Below are 12,500 nucleotides of genomic sequence, written 5' to 3' on the forward strand. Positions count from 1 at the left end.
CTGTTTGTGAGGATTAGACTCCTTACTAAAAGATTCCGTAATCACCCGGCATATGTCAACTAATCGAACTGGAGACTGGTGTTAGGAGACATGTGTGGCTCAGAGGTTGAAATGAGTTTACACATCTTTTCGGCAGATTGCTACCCACAACACACTGTCAGCAAGGAGGAAGTGTTTGAGCAGTCAAGCGAGGAAGGCCCTATTGATTAGAAAGAGAGGCGTCTTTTCAAACGACCTGAAGTGTCAAGGCCCGTGATAGCTCAGTTGGTAGAGCGGAGGACTGTAGTGGCAAAGCTGTAATTGGCAATCCTTAGGTCGCTGGTTCGAATCCGGCTCGCGGGACAACTTTTTGCTATTAATAACCACATTTAAGAGGACCAATATCCTTTCAGTTTTGTTCATGCCACTCTTGACGCTTTAAGATATTTAAGATAGATGAAGCAGAATGCAATCAAAGCCTAAATAATGCACTAAAGGAAATAAATGGCTGCAATTTACCCCAAAGAGCCCCAAATGCTAGTCTGATTCCTGACTTCCGAAAACGGCTTGATTGGAGGGAGGAAAAAAGTGTGTCAGGAGTGGGATTTGAACCAACGCCCACATTCGTGGACCAGAACTCCCGTACCTCCACTAGGGGAGAAGGTCTGATGCAATACCTTGAGTCTGGCGCCTTAGACCGCTCGGCCATCCTGACAACGATGTCAAAAGTGATATCTTTACGCTTTTGAAGTCACACATGTATTCCTTACCATTGAATTGATGCTGATACACCCAACAAGTCTGCATGCATTCTGGACAGTTTTAGAGTTGCTATTTTCATTCATCTGTGTTCTTGCCTCCTCAAAGCTTCTTATATTCAACACAACTGATGTAATGGATCGACTCTTCTTGTAACTCTCAATTATGACGAGGTTTGGACTTGCTTAGTAGTCTGCACACATCTGAGCGAATGCTAATGCGGATCATTCACGTTTTTCTCTTAGAAATCAGCCTGTTTGTGAGGATTCGACTCCTTACTAAAAGATTCCGTAATCACCCGGCATATGTCAACTAATCGAAATGGAGACTGGTGTTAGGAGACATGTGTGGCTCAGAGGTTGAAATGAGTTTACACATCTTTTCGGCAGATTGCTACCCACAACACACTGTCAGCAAGGAGGAAGTGTTTGAGCAGTCAAGCGAGGAAGGCCCTATTGATTAGAAAGAGAGGCGTCTTTTCAAACGACCTGAAGTGTCAAGGCCCGTGATAGCTCAGTTGGTAGAGCGGAGGACTGTAGTGGCAAAGCTGTAATTGGCAATCCTTAGGTCGCTGGTTCGAATCCGGCTCGCGGGACAACTTTTTGCTATTAATAACCACATTTAAGAGGACCAATATCCTTTCAGTTTTGTTCATGCCACTCTTGACGCTTTAAGATATTTAAGATAGATGAAGCAGAATGCAATCAAAGCCTAAATAATGCACTAAAGGAAATAAATGGCTGCAATTTACCCTAAAGAGCCCCAAATGCTAGTCTGATTCCTGACTTCCGAAAACGGCTTGATTGGAGGGAGGCAAAAAGTGTGTCAGGAGTGGGATTTGAACCCACGCCCACATTCGTGGACCAGAACACCCGTACCTCCACTAGGGGAGAAGGTCTGATGCAATACCTTGAGTCTGGCGCCTTAGACCGCTCGGCCATCCTGACAACGATGTCAAAAGTGATATCTTTACGCTTTTGAAGTCACACATGTATTCCTTACCATTGAATTGATGCTGATACACCTAACAAGTCTGCATGCATTCTAGACAGTTTTAGAGTTGCTATTTTCATTCATCTGTGTTCTTGCCTCCTCAAAGCTTCTTATATTCAACACAACTGATGTAATGGATCGACTCTTCTTGTAACTCTCAATTATGACGAGGTTTGGACTTGCTTAGTAGTCTGCACACATCTGAGCGAATGCTAATGCGGATCATTCACGTTTTTCTCATAGAAATCAGCCTGTTTGTGAGGATTCGACTCCTTACTAAAAGATTCCGTAATCACCCGGCATATGTCAACTAATCGAACTGGAGACTGGTGTTAGGAGACATGTGTGCCTCAGAGGTTGAAATGAGTTTACACATCTTTTCGGCAGATTGCTACCCACAACACACTGTCAGCAAGGAGGAAGTGTTTGAGCAGTCAAGCGAGGAAGGCCCTATTGATTAGAAAGAGAGGCGTCTTTTCAAACGACCTGAAGTGTCAAGGCCCGTGATAGCTCAGTTGGTAGAGCGGAGGACTGTAGTGGCAAAGCTGTAATTGGCAATCCTTAGGTCGCTGGTTCGAATCCGGCTCGCGGGACACCGTTTTGCTATTAATAACCACATTTAAGAGGACCAATATCCTTTCAGTTTTGTTCATGCCACTCTTGACGCTTTAAGATATTTAAGATAGATGAAGCAGAATGCAATCAAAGCCTAAATAATGTACTAAAGGAAATAAATGGCTGCAATTTACCCTAAAGAGCCCCAAATGCTAGTCTGATTCCTGACTTCCGAAAACGGCTTGATTGGAGGGAGGAAAAAAGTGTGTCAGGAGTGGGATTTGAACCCACGCCCACATTCGTGGACCAGAACTCCCGTACCTCCACTAGGGGAGAAGGTCTGATGCAATACCTTGAGTCTGGCGCCTTAGACCGCTCGGCCATCCTGACAACGATGTCAAAAGTGATATCTTTACGCTTTTGAAGTCACACATGTATTCCTTACCATTGAATTGATGCTGATACACCCAACAAGTCTGCATGCATTCTGGACAGTTTTAGAGTTCCTATTTCCATTCATCTGTGTTCTTGCCTCCTCAAAGCTTCTTATATTCAACACAACTGATGTAATGGATCGACTCTTCTTGTAACTCTCAATTATGACGAGGTTTGGACTTGCTTAGTAGTCTGCACACATCTGAGCGAATGCTAATGCGGATCATTCAGGGTTTTCTCTTAGAAATTAGCCCGTTTGTGAGGATTCGACTCCTTACTAAAAGATTCCGTAATCACCCGGCATATGTCAACTAATCGAACTGGAGACTGGTGTTAGGAGACATGTGTGGCTCAGAGGTTGAAATGAGTTTACACATCTTTTCGGCAGATTGCTACCCACAACACACTGTCAGCAAGGAGGAAATGTTTGAGCAGTCAAGCGAGGAAGGCCCTATTGATTAGAAAGAGAGGCGTCTTTTCAAACGACCTGAAGTGTCAAGGCCCGTGATAGCTCAGTTGGTAGAGCGGAGGACTGTAGTGGCAAAGCTGTAATTGGCAATCCTTAGGTCGCTGGTTCGAATCCGGCTCGCGGGACAACTTTTTGCTATTAATAACCACATTTAAGAGGACCAATATCCTTTCAGTTTTGTTCATGCCACTCTTGACGCTTTAAGATATTTAAGATAGATGAAGCAGAATGCAATCAAAGCCTAAATAATGCACTAAAGGAAATAAATGGCTGCAATTTACCCCAAAGAGCCCCAAATGCTAGTCTGATTCCTGACTTCCGAAAACGGCTTGATTGGAGGGAGGAAAAAAGTGTGTCAGGAGTGGGATTTGAACCCACGCCCACATTCGTGGACCAGAACACCCGTACCTCCACTAGGGGAGAAGGTCTGATGCAATACCTTGAGTCTGGCGCCTTAGACCGCTCGGCCATCCTGACAACGATGTCAAAAGTGATATCTTTACGCTTTTGAAGTCACACATGTATTCCTTACCATTGAATTGATGCTGATACACCCAACAAGTCTGCATGCATTCTGGACAGTTTTAGAGTTGCTATTTTCATTCATCTGTGTTCTTGCCTCCTCAAAGCTTCTTATATTCAACACAACTGATGTAATGGATCGACTCTTCTTGTAACTCTCAATTATGACGAGGTTTGGACTTGCTTAGTAGTCTGCACACATCTGAGCGAATGCTAATGCGGATCATTCACGTTTTTCTCTTAGAAATCAGCCTGTTTGTGAGGATTAGACTCCTTACTAAAAGATTCCGTAATCACCCGGCATATGTCAACTAATCGAACTGGAGACTGGTGTTAGGAGACATGTGTGGCTCAGAGGTTGAAATGAGTTTACACATCTTTTCGGCAGATTGCTACCCACAACACACTGTCAGCAAGGAGGAAGTGTTTGAGCAGTCAAGCGAGGAAGGCCCTATTGATTAGAAAGAGAGGCGTCTTTTCAAACGACCTGAAGTGTCAAGGCCCGTGATAGCTCAGTTGGTAGAGCGGAGGACTGTAGTGGCAAAGCTGTAATTGGCAATCCTTAGGTCGCTGGTTCGAATCCGGCTCGCGGGACAACTTTTTGCTATTAATAACCACATTTAAGAGGACCAATATCCTTTCAGTTTTGTTCATGCCACTCTTGACGCTTTAAGATATTTAAGATAGATGAAGCAGAATGCAATCAAAGCCTAAATAATGCACTAAAGGAAATAAATGGCTGCAATTTACCCCAAAGAGCCCCAAATGCTAGTCTGATTCCTGACTTCCGAAAACGGCTTGATTGGAGGGAGGAAAAAAGTGTGTCAGGAGTGGGATTTCAACCAACGCCCACATTCGTGGACCAGAACTCCCGTACCTCCACTAGGGGAGAAGGTCTGATGCAATACCTTGAGTCTGGCGCCTTAGACCGCTCGGCCATCCTAACAACGATGTCAAAAGTGATATCTTTACGCTTTTGAAGTCACACATGTATTCCTTACCATTGAATTGATGCTGATACACCCAACAAGTCTGCATGCATTCTAGACAGTTTTAGAGTTGCTATTTTCATTCATCTGTGTTCTTGCCTCCTCAAAGCTTCTTATATTCAACACAACTGATGTAATGGATCGACTCTTCTTGTAACTCTCAATTATGACGAGGTTTGGACTTGCTTAGTAGTCTGCACACATCTGAGCGAATGCTAATGAGGATCATTCACGTTTTTCTCTTAGAAATCAGCCTGTTTGTGAGGATTCGACTCCTTACTAAAAGATTCCGTAATCACCCGGCATATGTCAACTAATCGAACTGGAGACTGGTGTTAGGAGACATGTGTGGCTCAGAGGTTGAAATGAGTTTACACATCTTTTCGGCAGATTGCTACCCACAACACACTGTCAGCAAGGAGGAAGTGTTTGAGCAGTCAAGCGAGGAAGGCCCTATTGATTAGAAAGAGAGGCGTCTTTTCAAACGACCTGAAGTGTCAAGGCCCGTGATAGCTCAGTTGGTAGAGCGGAGGACTGTAGTGGCAAAGCTGTAATTGGCAATCCTTAGGTCGCTGGTTCGAATCCGGCTCGCCGGACAACTTTTTGCTATTAATAACCACATTTAAGAGGACCAATATCCTTTCAGTTTTGTTCATGCCACTCTTGACGCTTTAAGATATTTAAGATAGATGAAGCAGAATGCAATCAAAGCCTAAATAATGCACTAAAGGAAATAAATGGCTGCAATTTACCCCAAAGAGCCCCAAATGCTAGTCTGATTCCTGACTTCCGAAAACGGCTTGATTGGAGGGAGGAAAAAAGTGTGTCAGGAGTGGGATTTGAACCAACGCCCACATTCGTGGACCAGAACTCCCGTACCTCCACTAGGGGAGAAGGTCTGATGCAATACCTTGAGTCTGGCGCCTTAGACCGCTCGGCCATCCTAACAACGATGTCAAAAGTGATATCTTTACGCTTTTGAAGTCACACATGTATTCCTTACCATTGAATTGATGCTGATACACCCAACAAGTCTGCATGCATTCTGGACAGTTTTAGAGTTGCTATTTTCATTCATCTGTGTTTTTGCCTCCTCAAAGCTTCTTATATTCAACACAACTGATGTAATGGATCGACTCTTCTTGTAACTCTCAATTATGACGAGGTTTGGACTTGCTTAGTAGTCTGCACACATCTGAGCGAATGCTAATGCGGATCATTCACGTTTTTCTCTTAGAAATCAGCCTGTTTGTGAGGATTCGACTCCTTACTAAAAGATTCCGTATTCACCCGGCATATGTCAACTAATCGAACTGGAGACTGGTGTTAGGAGACATGTGTGGCTCAGAGGTTGAAATGAGTTTACACATCTTTTCGGCAGATTGCTACCCACAACACACTGTCAGCAAGGAGGAAGTGTTTGAGCAGTCAAGCGAGGAAGGCCCTATTGATTAGAAAGAGAGGCGTCTTTTCAAACGACCTGAAGTGTCAAGGCCCGTGATAGCTCAGTTGGTAGAGCGGAGGACTGTAGTGGCAAAGCTGTAATTGGCAATCCTTAGGTCGCTGGTTCGAATCCGGCTCGCGGGACACCGTTTTGCTATTAATAACCACATTTAAGAGGACCAATATCCTTTCAGTTTTGTTCATGCCACTCTTGACGCTTTAAGATATTTAAGATAGATGAAGCAGAATGCAATCAAAGCCTAAATAATGTACTAAAGGAAATAAATGGCTGCAATTTACCCTAAAGAGCCCCAAATGCTAGTCTGATTCCTGACTTCCGAAAACGGCTTGATTGGAGGGAGGAAAAAAGTGTGTCAGGAGTGGGATTTGAACCCACGCCCACATTCGTGGACCAGAACACCCGTACCTCCACTAGGGGAGAAGGTCTGATGCAATACCTTGAGTCTGGCGCCTTAGACCGCTCGGCCATCCTGACAACGATGTCAAAAGTGATATCTTTACGCTTTTGAAGTCACACATGTATTCCTTACCATTGAATTGATGCTGATACACCCAACAAGTCTGCATGCATTCTGGACAGTTTTAGAGTTGCTATTTTCATTCATCTGTGTTCTTGCCTCCTCAAAGCTTCTTATATTCAACACAACTGATGTAATGGATCGACTCTTCTTGTAACTCTCAATTATGACGAGGTTTGGACTTGCTTAGTAGTCTGCACACATCTGAGCGAATGCTAATGCGGATCATTCACGTTTTTCTCTTAGAAATCAGCCTGTTTGTGAGGATTCGACTCCTTACTAAAAGATTCCGTAATCACCCGGCATATGTCAACTAATCGAACTGGAGACTGGTGTTAGGAGACATGTGTGGCTCAGAGGTTGAAATGAGTTTACACATCTTTTCGGCAGATTGCTACCCACAACACACTGTCAGCAAGGAGGAAGTGTTTGAGCAGTCAAGCGAGGAAGGCCCTATTGATTAGAAAGAGAGGCGTCTTTTCAAACGACCTGAAGTGTCAAGGCCCGTGATAGCTCAGTTGGTAGAGCGGAGGACTGTAGTGGCAAAGCTGTAATTGGCAATCCTTAGGTCGCTGGCTCGAATCCGGCTCGCGGGACAACTTTTTGCTATTAATAACCACATTTAAGAGGACCAATATCCTTTCAGTTTTGTTCATGCCACTCTTGACGCTTTAAGATATTTAAGATAGATGAAGCAGAATGCAATCAAAGCCTAAATAATGCACTAAAGGAAATAAATGGCTGCAATTTACCCCAAAGAGCCCCAAATGCTAGTCTGATTCCTGACTTCCGAAAACGGCTTGATTGGAGGGAGGAAAAAAGTGTGTCAGGAGTGGGATTTGAACCCACGCCCACATTCGTGGACCAGAACACCCGTACCTCCACTAGGGGAGAAGGTCTGATGCAATACCTTGAGTCTGGCGCCTTAGACCGCTCGGCCATCCTGACAACGATGTCAAAAGTGATATCTTTACGCTTTTGAAGTCACACATGTATTCCTTACCATTGAATTGATGCTGATACACCCAACAAGTCTGCATGCATTCTGGACAGTTTTAGAGTTCCTATTTTCATTCATCTGTGTTCTTGCCTCCTCAAAGCTTCTTATATTCAACACAACTGATGTAATGGATCGACTCTTCTTGTAACTCTCAATTATGACGAGGTTTGGACTTGCTTAGTAGTCTGCACACATCTGAGCGAATGCTAATGCGGATCATTCAGGGTTTTCTCTTAGAAATTAGCCCGTTTGTGAGGATTAGACTCCTTACTAAAAGATTCCGTAATCACCCGGCATATGTCAACTAATCGAACTGGAGACTGGTGTTAGGAGACATGTGTGGCTCAGAGGTTGAAATGAGGCTACACATCTTTTTGGCAGATTGCTACCCACAACACACTGTCAGCAAGGAGGAAGTGTTTGAGCAGTCAAGCGAGGAAGGCCCTATTGATTAGAAAGAGAGGCGTCTTTTCAAACGACCTGAAGTGTCAAGGCCCGTGATAACTCAGTTGGTAGAGCGGAGGACTGTAGTGGCAAAGCTGTAATTGGCAATCCTTAGGTCGCTGGTTCGAATCCGGCTCGCGGGACAACTTTTTGCTATTAATAACCACATTTAAGAGGACCAATATCCTTTCAGTTTTGTTCATGCCTCTCTTGACGCTTTAAGATATTTAAGATAGATGAAGCAGAATGCAATCAAAGCCTAAATAATGCACTAAAGGAAATAAATGGCTGCAATTTACCCTAAAGAGCCCCAAATGCTAGTCTGATTCCTGACTTCCGAAAACGGCTTGATTGGAGGGAGGAAAAAAGTGTGTCAGGAGTGGGATTTGAACCCACGCCCACATTCGTGGACCAGAACTCCCGTACCTCCACTAGGGGAGAAGGTCTGATGCAATACCTTGAGTCTGGCGCCTTAGACCGCTCGGCCATCCTGACAACGATGTCAAAAGTGATATCTTTACGCTTTTGAAGTCACACATGTATTCCTTACCATTGAATTGATGCTGATACACCCAACAAGTCTGCATGCATTCTGGACAGTTTTAGAGTTGCTATTTTCATTCATCTGTGTTCTTGCCTCCTCAAAGCTTCTTATATTCAACACAACTGATGTAATGGATCGACTCTTCTTGTAACTCTCAATTATGACGAGGTTTGGACTTGCTTAGTAGTCTGCACACATCTGAGCGAATGCTAATGCGGATCATTCAGGGTTTTCTCTTAGAAATTAGCCCGTTTGTGAGGATTAGACTCCTTACTAAAAGATTCCGTAATCACCCAGCATATGTCAACTAATCGAACTGGAGACTGGTGTTAGGAGACATGTGTGGCTCAGAGGTTGAAATGAGTTTACACATCTTTTCGGCAGATTGCTACCCACAACACACTGTCAGCAAGGAGGAAGTGTTTGAGCAGTCAAGCGAGGAAGGCCCTATTGATTAGAAAGAGAGGCGTCTTTTCAAACGACCTGAAGTGTCAAGGCCCGTGATAGCTCAGTTGGTAGAGCGGAGGACTGTAGTGGCAAAGCTGTAATTGGCAATCCTTAGGTCGCTGGTTCGAATCCGGCTCGCGGGACAACTTTTTGCTATTAATAACCACATTTAAGAGGACCAATATCCTTTCAGTTTTGTTCATGCCACTCTTGACGCTTTAAGATATTTAAGATAGATGAAGCAGAATGCAATCAAAGCCTAAATAATGCACTAAAGGAAATAAATGGCTGCAATTTACCCCAAAGAGCCCCAAATGCTAGTCTGATTCCTGACTTCCGAAAACGGCTTGATTGGAGGGAGGAAAAAAGTGTGTCAGGAGTGGGATTTGAACCCACGCCCACATTCGTGGACCAGAACTCCCGTACCTCCACTAGGGGAGAAGGTCTGATGCAATACCTTGAGTCTGGCGCCTTAGACCGCTCGGCCATCCTGACAACGATGTCAAAAGTGATATCTTTACGCTTTTGAAGTCACGCATGTATTCCTTACCATTGAATTGATGCTGATACACCCAACAAGTCTGCATGCATTCTGGACAGTTTTAGAGTTGCTATTTTCATTCATCTGTGTTCTTGCCTCCTCAAAGCTTCTTATATTCAACACAACTGATGTAATGGATCGACTCTTCTTGTAACTCTCAATTATGACGAGGTTTGGACTTGCTTAGTAGTCTGCACACATCTGAGCGAATGCTAATGCGGATCATTCAGGGTTTTCTCTTAGAAATTAGCCCGTTTGTGAGGATTAGACTCCTTACTAAAAGATTCCGTAATCACCCGGCATATGTCAACTAATCGAACTGGAGACTGGTGTTAGGAGACATGTGTGGCTCAGAGGTTGAAATGAGTCTACACATCTTTTCGGCAGATTGCTACCCACAACACATTGTCAGCAAGGAGGAAGTGTTTGAGCGGTCAAGCGAGGAAGGCCCTATTGATTAGAAAGAGAGGCGTCTTTTCAAACGACCTGAAGTGTCAAGGCCCGTGATAGCTCAGTTGGTAGAGCGGAGGACTGTAGTGGCAAAGCTGTAATTGGCAATCCTTAGGTCGCTGGTTCGAATCCGGCTCGCGGGACAACTTTTTGCTATTAATAACCACATTTAAGAGGACCAATATCCTTTCAGTTTTGTTCATGCCACTCTTGACGCTTTAAGATATTTAAGATAGATGAAGCAGAATGCAATCAAAGCCTAAATAATGCACTAAAGGAAATAAATGGCTGCAATTTACCCCAAAGAGCCCCAAATGCTAGTCTGATTCCTGACTTCCGAAAACGGCTTGATTGGAGGGAGGAAAAAAGTGTGTCAGGAGTGGGATTTGAACCCACGCCCACATTCGTGGACCAGAACACCCGTACCTCCACTAGGGGAGAAGGTCTGATGCAATACCTTGAGTCTGGCGCCTTAGACTGCTCGGCCATCCTAACAACGATGTCAAAAGTGATGTCTTTACGCTTTTGAAGTCACACATGTATTCCTTACCATTGAATTGATGCTGATACACCCAACAAGTCTGCATGCATTCTGGACAGTTTTAGAGTTGCTATTTTCATTCATCTGTGTTCTTGCCTCCTCAAAGCTTCTTATATTCAACACAACTGATGTAATGGATCGACTCTTCTTGTAACTCTCAATTATGACGAGGTTTGGACTTGCTTAGTAGTCTGCACACATCTGAGCGAATGCTAATGCGGATCATTCACGTTTTTCTCTTAGAAATCAGCCTGTTTGTGAGGATTCGACTCCTTACTAAAAGATTCCGTAATCACCCGGCATATGTCAACTAATCGAACTGGAGACTGGTGCTAGGAGACATGTGTGGCTCAGAGGTTGAAATGAGTTTACACATCTTTTCGGCATATTGCTACCCACAACACACTGTCAGCAAGGAGGAAGTGTTTGAGCAGTCAAGCGAGGAAGGCCCTATTGATTAGAAAGAGAGGCCTGAAGTGTCAAGGCCCGTGATAGCTCAGTTGGTAGAGCGGAGGACTGTAGTGGCAAAGCTGTAATTGGCAATCCTTAGGTCGCTGGTTCGAATCCGGCTCGCGGGACAACTTTTTGCTATTAATAACCACATTTAAGAGGACCAATATCCTTTCAGTTTTGTTCATGCCACTCTTGACGCTTTAAGATATTTAAGATAGATGAAGCAGAATGCAATCAAAGCCTAAATAATGCACTAAAGGAAATAAATGGCTGCAATTTACCCCAAAGAGCCCCAAATGCTAGTCTGATTCCTGACTTCCGAAAACGGCTTGATTGGAGGGAGGAAAAAAGTGTGTCAGGAGTGGGATTTGAACCCACGCCCACATTCGTGGACCAGAACACCCGTACCTCCACTAGGGGAGAAGGTCTGATGCAATACCTTGAGTCTGGCGCCTTAGACCGCTCGACCATCCTGACAACGATGTCAAAAGTGATATCTTTACGCTTTTGAAGTCACACATGTATTCCTTACCATTGAATTGATGCTGATACACCCAACAAGTCTGCATGCATTCTGGACAGTTTTAGAGTTGCTATTTTCATTCATCTGTGTTCTTGCCTCCTCAAAGCTTCTTATATTCAACACAACTGATGTAATGGATCGACTCTTCTTGTAACTCTCAATTATGACGAGGTTTGGACTTGCTTAGTAGTCTGCACACATCTGAGCGAATGCTAATGCGGATCATTCAGGTTTTTCTCTTAGAAATCAGCCTGTTTGTGAGGATTCGACTCCTTACTAAAAGATTCCGTAATCACCAGGCATATGTCAACTAATCGAACTGGAGACTGGTGCTAGGAGACATGTGTGGCTCAGAGGTTGAAATGAGTTTACACATCTTTTCGGCATATTGCTACCCACAACACACTGTCAGCAAGGAGGAAGTGTTTGAGCAGTCAAGCGAGGAAGGCCCTATTGATTAGAAAGAGAGGCCTGAAGTGTCAAGGCCCGTGATAGCTCAGTTGGTAGAGCGGAGGACTGTAGTGGCAAAGCTGTAATTGGCAATCCTTAGGTCGCTGGTTCGAATCCGGCTCGCGGGACAACTTTTTGCTATTAATAACCACATTTAAGAGGACCAATATCCTTTCAGTTTTGTTCATGCCACTCTTGACGCTTTAAGATATTTAAGATAGATGAAGCAGAATGCAATCAAAGCCTAAATAATGCACTAAAGGAAATAAATGGCTGCAATTTACCCCAAAGAGCCCCAAATGCTAGTCTGATTCCTGACTTCCGAAAACGGCTTGATTGGAGGGAGGAAAAAAGTGTGTCAGGAGTGGGATTTGAACCCACGCCCACATTCGTGGACCAGAACACCCGTACCTCCACTAGGGGA

At 44.2% G+C, this 12,500-nt stretch overlaps 25 non-coding genes across 25 annotated transcripts in view; 13 read left to right on the forward strand and 12 right to left on the reverse strand.

Annotated features, from left to right (window-relative positions):
• The first annotated feature begins 249 nt into the window (after window positions 1-249).
• Window positions 250-342, forward strand: Trnay-gua (transfer RNA tyrosine (anticodon GUA)). Its single transcript has 2 exons — window positions 250-286; window positions 307-342. It is a non-coding gene; the product is annotated as a tRNA-Tyr (tRNA).
• Window positions 343-570: 228 nt separating this feature from the next.
• Trnal-caa (transfer RNA leucine (anticodon CAA)) lies at window positions 571-694 on the reverse strand. Its single transcript has 2 exons — window positions 657-694; window positions 571-616 (listed from the first exon to the last, which is right to left on the reverse strand). It is a non-coding gene; the product is annotated as a tRNA-Leu (tRNA).
• A 546-nt stretch (window positions 695-1,240) lies between these two features.
• On the forward strand, window positions 1,241-1,333 carry Trnay-gua (transfer RNA tyrosine (anticodon GUA)). The gene is made up of 2 exons: window positions 1,241-1,277; window positions 1,298-1,333. It is a non-coding gene; the product is annotated as a tRNA-Tyr (tRNA).
• Window positions 1,334-1,561: 228 nt separating this feature from the next.
• Window positions 1,562-1,685, reverse strand: Trnal-caa (transfer RNA leucine (anticodon CAA)). Its single transcript has 2 exons — window positions 1,648-1,685; window positions 1,562-1,607 (listed from the first exon to the last, which is right to left on the reverse strand). It is a non-coding gene; the product is annotated as a tRNA-Leu (tRNA).
• A 546-nt stretch (window positions 1,686-2,231) lies between these two features.
• On the forward strand, window positions 2,232-2,324 carry Trnay-gua (transfer RNA tyrosine (anticodon GUA)). The gene is made up of 2 exons: window positions 2,232-2,268; window positions 2,289-2,324. It is a non-coding gene; the product is annotated as a tRNA-Tyr (tRNA).
• A 228-nt stretch (window positions 2,325-2,552) lies between these two features.
• Trnal-caa (transfer RNA leucine (anticodon CAA)) lies at window positions 2,553-2,676 on the reverse strand. Its single transcript has 2 exons — window positions 2,639-2,676; window positions 2,553-2,598 (listed from the first exon to the last, which is right to left on the reverse strand). It is a non-coding gene; the product is annotated as a tRNA-Leu (tRNA).
• A 546-nt stretch (window positions 2,677-3,222) lies between these two features.
• Trnay-gua (transfer RNA tyrosine (anticodon GUA)) lies at window positions 3,223-3,315 on the forward strand. The gene is made up of 2 exons: window positions 3,223-3,259; window positions 3,280-3,315. It is a non-coding gene; the product is annotated as a tRNA-Tyr (tRNA).
• A 228-nt stretch (window positions 3,316-3,543) lies between these two features.
• Window positions 3,544-3,667, reverse strand: Trnal-caa (transfer RNA leucine (anticodon CAA)). The gene is made up of 2 exons: window positions 3,630-3,667; window positions 3,544-3,589 (listed from the first exon to the last, which is right to left on the reverse strand). It is a non-coding gene; the product is annotated as a tRNA-Leu (tRNA).
• A 546-nt stretch (window positions 3,668-4,213) lies between these two features.
• On the forward strand, window positions 4,214-4,306 carry Trnay-gua (transfer RNA tyrosine (anticodon GUA)). Its single transcript has 2 exons — window positions 4,214-4,250; window positions 4,271-4,306. It is a non-coding gene; the product is annotated as a tRNA-Tyr (tRNA).
• Window positions 4,307-5,204: 898 nt separating this feature from the next.
• On the forward strand, window positions 5,205-5,297 carry Trnay-gua (transfer RNA tyrosine (anticodon GUA)). Its single transcript has 2 exons — window positions 5,205-5,241; window positions 5,262-5,297. It is a non-coding gene; the product is annotated as a tRNA-Tyr (tRNA).
• Window positions 5,298-5,525: 228 nt separating this feature from the next.
• Window positions 5,526-5,649, reverse strand: Trnal-caa (transfer RNA leucine (anticodon CAA)). Its single transcript has 2 exons — window positions 5,612-5,649; window positions 5,526-5,571 (listed from the first exon to the last, which is right to left on the reverse strand). It is a non-coding gene; the product is annotated as a tRNA-Leu (tRNA).
• A 546-nt stretch (window positions 5,650-6,195) lies between these two features.
• Window positions 6,196-6,288, forward strand: Trnay-gua (transfer RNA tyrosine (anticodon GUA)). Its single transcript has 2 exons — window positions 6,196-6,232; window positions 6,253-6,288. It is a non-coding gene; the product is annotated as a tRNA-Tyr (tRNA).
• A 228-nt stretch (window positions 6,289-6,516) lies between these two features.
• Window positions 6,517-6,640, reverse strand: Trnal-caa (transfer RNA leucine (anticodon CAA)). The gene is made up of 2 exons: window positions 6,603-6,640; window positions 6,517-6,562 (listed from the first exon to the last, which is right to left on the reverse strand). It is a non-coding gene; the product is annotated as a tRNA-Leu (tRNA).
• Window positions 6,641-7,186: 546 nt separating this feature from the next.
• On the forward strand, window positions 7,187-7,279 carry Trnay-gua (transfer RNA tyrosine (anticodon GUA)). Its single transcript has 2 exons — window positions 7,187-7,223; window positions 7,244-7,279. It is a non-coding gene; the product is annotated as a tRNA-Tyr (tRNA).
• Window positions 7,280-7,507: 228 nt separating this feature from the next.
• Trnal-caa (transfer RNA leucine (anticodon CAA)) lies at window positions 7,508-7,631 on the reverse strand. Its single transcript has 2 exons — window positions 7,594-7,631; window positions 7,508-7,553 (listed from the first exon to the last, which is right to left on the reverse strand). It is a non-coding gene; the product is annotated as a tRNA-Leu (tRNA).
• Window positions 7,632-8,177: 546 nt separating this feature from the next.
• Trnay-gua (transfer RNA tyrosine (anticodon GUA)) lies at window positions 8,178-8,270 on the forward strand. Its single transcript has 2 exons — window positions 8,178-8,214; window positions 8,235-8,270. It is a non-coding gene; the product is annotated as a tRNA-Tyr (tRNA).
• A 228-nt stretch (window positions 8,271-8,498) lies between these two features.
• On the reverse strand, window positions 8,499-8,622 carry Trnal-caa (transfer RNA leucine (anticodon CAA)). The gene is made up of 2 exons: window positions 8,585-8,622; window positions 8,499-8,544 (listed from the first exon to the last, which is right to left on the reverse strand). It is a non-coding gene; the product is annotated as a tRNA-Leu (tRNA).
• Window positions 8,623-9,168: 546 nt separating this feature from the next.
• Trnay-gua (transfer RNA tyrosine (anticodon GUA)) lies at window positions 9,169-9,261 on the forward strand. The gene is made up of 2 exons: window positions 9,169-9,205; window positions 9,226-9,261. It is a non-coding gene; the product is annotated as a tRNA-Tyr (tRNA).
• A 228-nt stretch (window positions 9,262-9,489) lies between these two features.
• Window positions 9,490-9,613, reverse strand: Trnal-caa (transfer RNA leucine (anticodon CAA)). The gene is made up of 2 exons: window positions 9,576-9,613; window positions 9,490-9,535 (listed from the first exon to the last, which is right to left on the reverse strand). It is a non-coding gene; the product is annotated as a tRNA-Leu (tRNA).
• A 546-nt stretch (window positions 9,614-10,159) lies between these two features.
• On the forward strand, window positions 10,160-10,252 carry Trnay-gua (transfer RNA tyrosine (anticodon GUA)). The gene is made up of 2 exons: window positions 10,160-10,196; window positions 10,217-10,252. It is a non-coding gene; the product is annotated as a tRNA-Tyr (tRNA).
• Window positions 10,253-10,480: 228 nt separating this feature from the next.
• Trnal-caa (transfer RNA leucine (anticodon CAA)) lies at window positions 10,481-10,604 on the reverse strand. The gene is made up of 2 exons: window positions 10,567-10,604; window positions 10,481-10,526 (listed from the first exon to the last, which is right to left on the reverse strand). It is a non-coding gene; the product is annotated as a tRNA-Leu (tRNA).
• Window positions 10,605-11,135: 531 nt separating this feature from the next.
• Trnay-gua (transfer RNA tyrosine (anticodon GUA)) lies at window positions 11,136-11,228 on the forward strand. Its single transcript has 2 exons — window positions 11,136-11,172; window positions 11,193-11,228. It is a non-coding gene; the product is annotated as a tRNA-Tyr (tRNA).
• Window positions 11,229-11,456: 228 nt separating this feature from the next.
• Trnal-caa (transfer RNA leucine (anticodon CAA)) lies at window positions 11,457-11,580 on the reverse strand. The gene is made up of 2 exons: window positions 11,543-11,580; window positions 11,457-11,502 (listed from the first exon to the last, which is right to left on the reverse strand). It is a non-coding gene; the product is annotated as a tRNA-Leu (tRNA).
• A 531-nt stretch (window positions 11,581-12,111) lies between these two features.
• Trnay-gua (transfer RNA tyrosine (anticodon GUA)) lies at window positions 12,112-12,204 on the forward strand. The gene is made up of 2 exons: window positions 12,112-12,148; window positions 12,169-12,204. It is a non-coding gene; the product is annotated as a tRNA-Tyr (tRNA).
• Window positions 12,205-12,432: 228 nt separating this feature from the next.
• Window positions 12,433-12,500, reverse strand: part of Trnal-caa (transfer RNA leucine (anticodon CAA)) — a 124-nt gene continuing 56 nt past the window's right edge. Inside the window, exon 2 of the tRNA in view lies at window positions 12,433-12,478. This is a non-coding gene — a tRNA (tRNA-Leu). The remainder of the gene's footprint in view (window positions 12,479-12,500) is intronic.

The sequence above is a fragment of the Haliotis asinina genome, chromosome 7 (assembly GCF_037392515.1).
Source record: "Haliotis asinina isolate JCU_RB_2024 chromosome 7, JCU_Hal_asi_v2, whole genome shotgun sequence".
In the NCBI taxonomy this organism is placed as follows: Eukaryota; Metazoa; Mollusca; class Gastropoda; order Lepetellida; family Haliotidae; genus Haliotis; species Haliotis asinina.